This window comes from Salvelinus fontinalis, chromosome 38 (assembly GCF_029448725.1).
Source record: "Salvelinus fontinalis isolate EN_2023a chromosome 38, ASM2944872v1, whole genome shotgun sequence".
Classification (NCBI taxonomy): Eukaryota; Metazoa; Chordata; class Actinopteri; order Salmoniformes; family Salmonidae; genus Salvelinus; species Salvelinus fontinalis.
Window position 1 is genome coordinate 35,697,165 of NC_074702.1, and position 9,326 is coordinate 35,706,490.

The following is a 9,326-nucleotide window of genomic DNA, read 5'->3' on the forward strand; positions in this document are numbered from 1 at the left end:
TCCTTCCTACATTCCCATCTCCATCCGACTGTCAGGGAAAAACTAATACCTCTTGTTCTGTGTCAGAGGCATGTTGTTGAACATGTGATTTGTAACGCTTATCAAAAACCAACATTCCCGTCAACGGAGCATGTCTATCCCCTCTCTGGCCTATCTGTTCTCTCTTTTTCACAGAACTCCGCAATTCTCTGCATTTTATCAAAACGATTTATTTGGTAGGCTGTTTTAAGTACAGTGTGTGTTAGATGGGGGTGAAAGGAAACCGACAACCACAGAAGGATTTAAGAAAGCGAGACTCTTATCTCTCTGTCTCTACCGTAGCACATTGAGCATACTTCCTCCTCTCTCTTTCTCTGTATCTATCTATCTATCTCTCTTGCTCCATCTCTCAGTCTTTCTCCATCTCCGTATCCGTGTCCCCCTCTCGACTCCAGCAGTCGATGACTGAGCGAGCAGGAGACTGGCGTTTTCTGATAGAGTCACACCCCACAAATGGAGTCAATCAAGGGCCGGGTGAAAAATTCATTTTCTGACAGGGGATGTCAGCAAGATCGCCAGACCCCCATGACAACAAATCCATAGCGCTAGCTGAAAAGGAGAGAGAAAAAAAGGGGGGGGGGGGGGGGGGGCGTTGGTTGGGTAAGAAATCCTGATGGGTGTAAAACAGGAATCCTCTCTGTGGATTCCCGGGCGATCAGAGCCTTTACCTTTCAGCTGTCCATAACACAATTTCATACCAATTATTACCTCCAGTGAGCATGTGACAGGCTGGCGTGTTGGCGGCCACACCGCCCGCATCCCACTAATTCCAAAATGAAGGATTGGAAGGAAGTGTTGCAGTGATTTGTGACAAAGTAACTGAACACAGACGGCCTTATTTAGCAACGTGAGAGTAGTTTGTTTTCATGCTTACGGTGGCTGGTGACACTCTCTCCGCCTTGATTTGATGCATGGGTTTAGTTTTGCCCCTAGCCAGTACACACACTCTCAGCTTACTAAGGGCATCACCATTCATGGTGTAAATTGAAAAATAGTTGTAGGGTGTCCATTTGGGTATTTGCTATGTTTAAATCAATAGTTTTTCTGGAGAGCAATCATTTGTGGTTAAAAACCTTCAATATATGGTTATAGGGCCGTGATTGTCATCATTATGTCCGTTTCATTATCAAATGCAATCTTTATGGTATGTTACCCATTCAGTACTATATGTTTTAAACTGCACAAGCAAAGGCTATACAGACTATAGAAATGCTTACTTTGTGTGACACTTTCCCGTAACATCCCCTACCCAACCCCTTCCACAGTAATTTCTCCACTCCAAACCTCTTTAAGCCCCCCCCCCCCCGTTATATATCTTCCTCATCAATGTGTCACCTTGTTCCAACGCGGCAGGAAGTCGACTTAATGCAATGGCGAGGTTAAGAAAACACTGGCGTGGCTGGTGACGGATGGCCTGTCAGTGTTCACACACAAAAGTTTCGAAATTTGATCCACCTGTCATCTCGCCTGTGATTATGAATCTCTTCCTCTGAAGTGCCGTGGTCCTTTCAGACTCAGTCTAGCATGGCCTCTCTATGGTGGGCCTCTCTCTCTCTGAGTCTCATAGCATTTGTTACATGGATGAGAGAGCAAACTTCAAATGAGTGCAAAGGAGATAGAACCCCCCCCCCCCCAGCTCATCTTAACGTAAACAATTAAGCCCACCAAAATAGTAGTCTCTCCAGAGAGAGAGAGAGAGAGAGAGAGAGAGAGGGGCCTTGAAATAGAGCGAAGCTGTAACCTGATTTCATTTACATTTACGTTTTTCGAATTGTGTCGGTCTAATAATACCCAGCAAAACTAGATCTTTCTTAATTATATTTACATGGAGTAGCTAGGCTACGTTCCTTAGAGGTGTTAACTCATTTACTGCAACTGTCACATCATAAAGACATGATGTTCTGTTGGAAGAGATTTACAGGGAAACAAGATATCCACGAACAACGTTTCTTGGGTGACATTTGTTTTGGCTGTTTACGACAATGGAAATGCCTTAAAAAGCAATCCTACGCATAAACCTGCAAATTAATAAAAATCTAGATAAACTACCCAAGCTCCTAAAATGTAAATGAACTCAGATATTTGTCTGGTTATCTTTCTCTTTTTTTTCTTGTTTCTATCGTTTTTATCCCCAGGAGAGGATGTGGTGAACACAAAAGGAATGGAAGTGTTTTTATATTTAACCTCCTGCTGAACTACGGATGACCCTGCTAGCAACTCCTGAGTCAACTGCATTAGCTTTAGGGTGGTCAGACTGAACGTTGAGGGGAAGGAGGGGTCGAAAGGGGGGCCAGGAGATTTTTCATGCTATCCATTACAGTTGTTTTGTTAAGGGGGGTTAACTCAATGACTTTATATCAGTTTTAACTGTGAATCACATCAGGACAACTGGTCTTTCACTTACGCACAATTGCTGATGCACTAGACGACGATGCCTCTTCTCTTTTGCATATTCTACATGATGGGAAAAGAGGAGAAAAAAGGGGGATATCCAAAAATGGACCCTTCGCTAAGCCACGACCCCCTTGGTTACTGTTGCAACCTCGGACAACATTTTCCCGGGAAGCCCAATTCCCCATTTAACCACTGTGGAAATCCCCTCACAGCGATCTCAAACTGTGTTTCTAAAACACAATGAAATGAAACACAGAAAACTCTTGGGTATGTTGTGGTGGACTGTCATTACAATTGCTTCTGGTAACCTGATAAAATTGTGTTTTTCGTGTAGCTAGACACTGAATGGCACTGAATTCACTGTCAGCATACAGTCAAAGCTATAACCTCTTTTTGAGCTAATTAGTGCCCTCAAATAGTATCCTGATGTCGACAGCAGATGGGAGTTGTTCTCATAACATTGCTAACTTAGCTAGCCAACACACATTTTGAGAAGAAAAGTTATATTAAGTGGCTAGATAGCTAGCATTAGCAACGTGTGTAGCATTAAGCTACACCCGCAATAACATCTGCTCAACACATGTATGTGACCAATCATTTAATTTGCTCAATGAGACTGAGAGCTAGCTAACCAGCTGAGCTAACAAACAATGTAACAAAAGCGACATTTCTGATTTGAAAAATACTCCATCAACATACTCGGCATTTCTGGAATAACAGTAGCAAATACTCCCGGTGCACCGTTAAATTATTTAGACATTTAAACTTTAGTTTTTTAAAGAAAACTCAGTTTTTACCATATCCCTAACTGGCTTTCATGCGATTTAAACATGAGCTTGTCCGAAGTGTTGGATTCGACGACTGTTGCTATTCATTGGAGGGCTGCGATTAGCTTAAAGGAAGGTTCAATTGCTTTACAGAAATCTGCAAATGGCTGTGAAATATATGAATATGGCATATTACGTTCAGCAGCATAATTCCAAGACAAACGTTTCATTTTTAACTAGTTTCCTACAACAGACTTTGTAAGACTTTTTTTGTAAAACATACTGTAGTTAGTTTATGGTGAGTACATTTCTTTCGACTAAGCCATGACAAATACTGATTTGTGGAGGTTATCTTTTTGAAATGGAGGTTAAAGTTATATTCCTGTAGTTGCCTGCTCACTTACAGATCTCCAGCTGCTCTGGACCCTGAGAGCTCTTGGGCCGCTGCTGGGCCAGCTGCCCTCCTGGCTGGGCCGTCCGTGTGTGGCCCGTGTGGGCATGCGCTGATTCGAGCCTCCACAGGGGGCTGATGGGACTGCCGAGGCTGGGCCAGAGAGGACGCAGATGCCTTAAATGACTTGAGACCATGGGACTGGGAAAGCACGACTCGGGAGTAAATCAACCATTCTTGAAGGACATAACAGTGAATGTAATGATAGGATGTTGTGGATCTTAAAAGTATAAGCGTGTGAGGAAGAGAGGATCAAATCCCCTTGTGAGGTGTAGCTTGAGTGAGAGTATCGTTTGTCGCGACCTCCATTATTGAAAAAGAGAGAGATGACAAAGTAACCATGATTCTTCCTAAAGAAACAGAACTTGTATGTCAGGTCATGTCCTGCCTAAACTTTTTGAATAACCAATGTCATTGTGAAAATGCAAACAATTTAGCAAATCATTGTCCCTACCCCTGCATCTAAATGTGCCCCATGGTGTGGACAATAAGCTCATGTTCAACCTTGCATCTAAGGAGGGAAGGCAGAGAGTAGGAACTGTGTAATATAAAAGCCTGCACTGCCATGAAGTAACCAGTAAGCATTTTTGATATGCAATACATTTTTTTGCCCAAGAGTTAAATGACCACTCTCTGATGAACCTAGTTTAATAAATTAGCTGCAAATCAATTATCGTTATGCCGAATTAATCCACAGTTGAGAAGGGAATTATACTTTCCCCCTCTAACTTGGCTTTTACCTTGTATACCTTTGAACCAGTGTGATCCCATTTAGTCCTGCTTGACTGTTCCAAGCAGAGGCGCACATGATGGGCCCTATATGTACCTGGTAGCCCGGTGCCCATGGTACCGGATCAACAGAAGGCCTCTCATTAGATACTAATTCATTTGGAAGCACTGGGACCACAATATCATTATCAACGCAGTGACTTGCCAACGTATTGAGCAGAATGGGCACCACAGTCTGGTTGGCCAAATCGTATCAGGATTTCAATGGGCATACAGATAACAAAAAGAGTTGCTTCCCACCATTTAGGTTACCTCCTCTTCAGTGAGTCTGTGACTCACAGTCGTGGCTGAGAAAAAGCCTGTTATTGCCCCAGTACATTAGAGCATGAGACCACGGGCATGTGGTGGCTTCTCTATCTACCGGTCTTCCATAATCTATTATAGACTGGGTTATTAGGAAAGGGTGTAGCTGATACCATTTCCGATCTTTGATTTGTCATATTCAAGTAAAACGATCACTTTCAATTTGTGAACCGCTCTCACGTAAGAGGTCAGAAGTTGTTGGGAAGTTTTTGGCATTAATGGATACTTTTTACATGCAATCTTTAATTTCCCTTTTGTTTTATATGAATATGAAACCAATCAAAATATGCGGCGACAAAAACAACTTGTGCGTATGGAGTTTGGCTAGCGAGGACGGATGAGATGTTGACTGTAGCTAATGTGGCTCACCAAAAAATAGCAGATTGGTTGTGAAAGGGCGGACGACATCACACTTTCCAAGGAGAATAACACGTTACGTGAGGTAATATAAGTGGTGTGGTAGGTCAACATTGTATTTATGTTGTTGTAAGATTAAGATATCAGGGTCCTGCTTGGGTACTGTTGATGCGTCCCTGAAAAGAACAGCATACGCACGGCCTTTGGCTATCTTTAATTGGATGTAAATGTGACTCGCACAAACAGAATCAAAATGTATATTTTATCATAGTAAACCACTGGACAATGGAATTATGCACCCGGAGAACAATTTAGCTTCATCATCTTTCCATTACTTATTTCATGCTAGCTGACGCTAGTAAGTCACGGGAAGACGATTTAGCTAAAAAGTGCATAATTCAATCTCGATTTTGATTCTGTTTGTAATAGTCAGTCAGATTTGCGTCTTTATGCATACAGTAATAGTTTAAATCATTGGTATTTCAGTGAAGAAGTGACTTAAATAGTAATTCTTCACTCTCTTCTGATCATTGGATGTGTGCCTAACCATATCCTATTTAAACTGAAACACTCAGTGAACTCTCAAGGTTATGGGATACACATTTTAGCTATGTAAAACTGGAATTGGTTCCACATTACATTTTGGGCTTTTGGTGTATACCTTTGAATGACTAAGCCATGGTGTGTAAAAGGTTGTGAAGGTCAGTCCATCTGTCCACACAGGTCAGTGCGCAGCATAATGTTCCTCTAAAATGTCCTGTCGTTTCTTCCTCTCTTTCTTTTGTGTTTTGACACACAGTCATTGTGACTGTTTTGATCTTGCCCATGTGTCCTGCTGGAGAGGGTTCAAATTAGATTTGTTTCAGGGTGTTAGGAGCGGAAATCACCCAGCTCTGGCCTGACTCCTCACTACACTCACTCCCCACCTCTCTTGACCAGCACAGAGGGAGTTCACATAACACTCAAACACACTCACTAACAGAGTTCACATAGAAAACACAAACTCACAAACACACACATACAGCGTATGAGTGACACACTCACTCTTCTAACTCTTTCTCCCAACAAAGTATCCACGTTTTCACGCTCACAACCTCATGTACCACTGACAGCTTTGCACAAACGCTGGCAAAGTGTATAGTGTAGGTGGTCAGGTGGGACGGGAGAAAGAAAAAGAGCCAAAACTAGCCCCTTTAACTTTTTAAAGACTTTTCAGCATTTGTTCTGCACACTTACCTACGCAAACTCCAAGGGGCCGCAGTGACTGGGGTCCCATTTCAGGGCCCAGCATGGAGCCTGCGAGCTCGTCAGCTGTAAAATGAGAGCGCCAGAGCGCAGTGTGAAAATGGATTAGCCTCGCTGAGATAAGGGGAGCCCTCAGCGAGCCATGCATGCCTTCAATGGGGGAAAAGAAACACTGGACAAATTGTTTTTGGTACATTAAGTAACTGTTACTTTATTTCACAGATGGAAAACAATAACACAGGCTCCCAGGGTCGGAACCACCGCGGCATGGAAGAATGGGAGGGAGAGAGGGAGCTTTGGCCATTGAGCTCTATATCCCCCCCCTTTCTTTATACGCAAAGTGATTTTCATGAGGGCTTTTGACTCCAAGAATTCAACAGATTGACAAATATAGCATATGATGATAAATGACAAAGTGCCTAGTGGGAAGTCAACAGGCTACTGAATATCCATGTTAATAAAAAATAAAATAAAAAGCCCTGACTGTTCCCAGTCAGTAAACGGGCAAGGGATTTTTCGATTAATAAGCGTGCTGCCGCACCAGAACCTTCCAAATTAAATGAGTGTGTCAGATCCTGGATGATTTATACATTTGGACTGATCTAACAGCTCGGCGGAACAGCTATGACACCCTGACAAGCTAACAATGGATATGAAAAATGAGCCAATACCACAGCGCTAAATCTGAGACTTTCAAAGCCAAATGCAACGCACTTGTGGTGGTGACCAAACCCCACACATACTTGGGGATATAATGAAAAGAAAAAAAATCCCCACCAGATTCTTCACACTATTTTAGCTAAATCATTCATTGTTTATATGAATTGATTGATGGAGACAAATTGGTGGAAGTGGAGCGTGTGGAGCGTACTTTGCCTTTCTGATGCATTTTTGTGGCTGTGGAGAAGCACATCACTTTACCACTAAATGAGGTATCAGGCCTATTGCTTAGGCGTTGACGAAATGGGAGAATGTCAAACCAAGTTAGCGCCAAGGTGCTTTTCAAAATATCACAATGCCGCATCTACTTATATCTACAACTGAAAAGGGGTTACTTCAACACATCTTGTTTGAATGGGGCCTTATTGGAAGAGAAACACAAGTATATATGCTGGAATTGGAAACTATTCCATTGAACCCACGTACTTTTGATGAACCTGAATAATAGAATGACCAAGCTAGCTGATTAACATAACAACGGTATAAAGTCAACATTTGAAATACAAAAAAAATCGAATTTACCTCAAGATAAATAATCTAGCACAGCAACTTGTTGTGGCAAGCAGTATTAAGCAGTGGTAACTCGGATATAGTTGGATATGGTAACAGACGCAGACATGGATAGGCAGAAGCATGGTTGCTTTCTCTTGCGTTGTCCTTTCCTCCTCACTTTCTCCGCCGTCTGATGAAAAACTGCATTTTGTTTTCTTTCTCAGAGCTCAGCAGGTTTAGAGGAAACAATTACCAGTCCAGTGATCTCTGCTTCCCGCGTCCCACTGTTAAACGCTCACCGCCCTGAGGTATGCTCTGGAAATGATACAGTTTTAAAGGGGTTACATTTCATCGTTTTCTTTATCCCATCTCATTCCCTCTCTCTCTGTTCAGTCAGAGGTTTTATATCACAAAACTCCACACCCCCCAAAAATTGATGGGGGTGAAAAAGAGAAAAAAAACAATAAAGATTATGAAAAACCCATCTTCACAGATCATTAGACATGGCCAAACAACCTACAGCTATGATAGGATATATCAAAACTGACATGTAATAGTTGATTGCTGATCGCCTATTGATTGAGTTATATTTCACAAGGATAGCCCAGGCTCATACTAGCCCTCTGCACATCACACCAGAGCCAGCAGAAGCTACTAGAAGAAAGTAGACTCACTCAATAATACTTTTTGGAAAATTGGACATGAAGTGCTCTATTAAATTAAGTAAATTGCTATTGATATACACAATATATACAAAAGTATGTGGACACCCTTTCTTATTAGTGGATTCGGCTATTTCAGCCACACCCGTTGCTGACAGGTATATAAAATTGAGCACAAAGCCATGCAATCTCCATAGACAAACATTGACAATATAATTGCCTTACTGAAGAGCTCAGTGACTATCAATGTGGCACTGTCATAGGATGCCAGCTTTCCAACAAGTTTGTTCGTCAAATTTCTACCCTGCTAGAGCTGCCACGGTCAACTGTAAGTGCTGTTATTGTGAAGTAGAAACATCTCGGAGCAACAGTGGCTCAGCTGCGAAGTGGTAGGCCACACAAGCTCACAGAACGGGACCGCCGTGTGCTGAAGCGTGTAGCGCGTACAAAATGTTCACTTACTATCGAGTTCCAAACTGCTTCTGGAGACAAAGTCAGCACAAGAACTGTTCATCGGAAACTTAATGAAATGGGTTTCCATGGCCGAGCAGCCACACACCTAAGATCCCCATGCAAAATGTCAAGCGTCAGCTGGAGTGGAGTAAAACTCAACGCCATTGGACTCTGGAGCAGTGGAAACACGTTCTCTGGAGTGACGAATCAAGCTTCCCCATCTGGCAGTCCGACGAACGAATCTGGGTTTGGCGGATGCCAGGAGAACCCTACCTGCCCCAATGCATAGTGCCAACTGTAAAGTTTGGTGGATGAGGAATAATGGTCTGGGGCTGTTTTTAATCGCCCAACATCAACGCCGACCTCTGAATGGAAGCAAGTCCCCGAAGCAATGTTCCGACATCTAGTGGAAAGCCTTCCCAGAAGAGTGGAGGCTATTATAGCAGCAAAGGGGGGACCAACTCCATATTAATGTCCATGATCATTTCGTTATTCGATTTTGAAGTTCAAGACCCCTTCAGGTATCCTATTTTTTCCAAAATGATTAGATTAAACGTTGAATTTGGCATTGCTGCTATTAGCCAATAGAAACTCATTGAATGACAGATTCACTACATGGAAGTTTGCTCTGAAGTGTCTGTCCTATATCTGAGA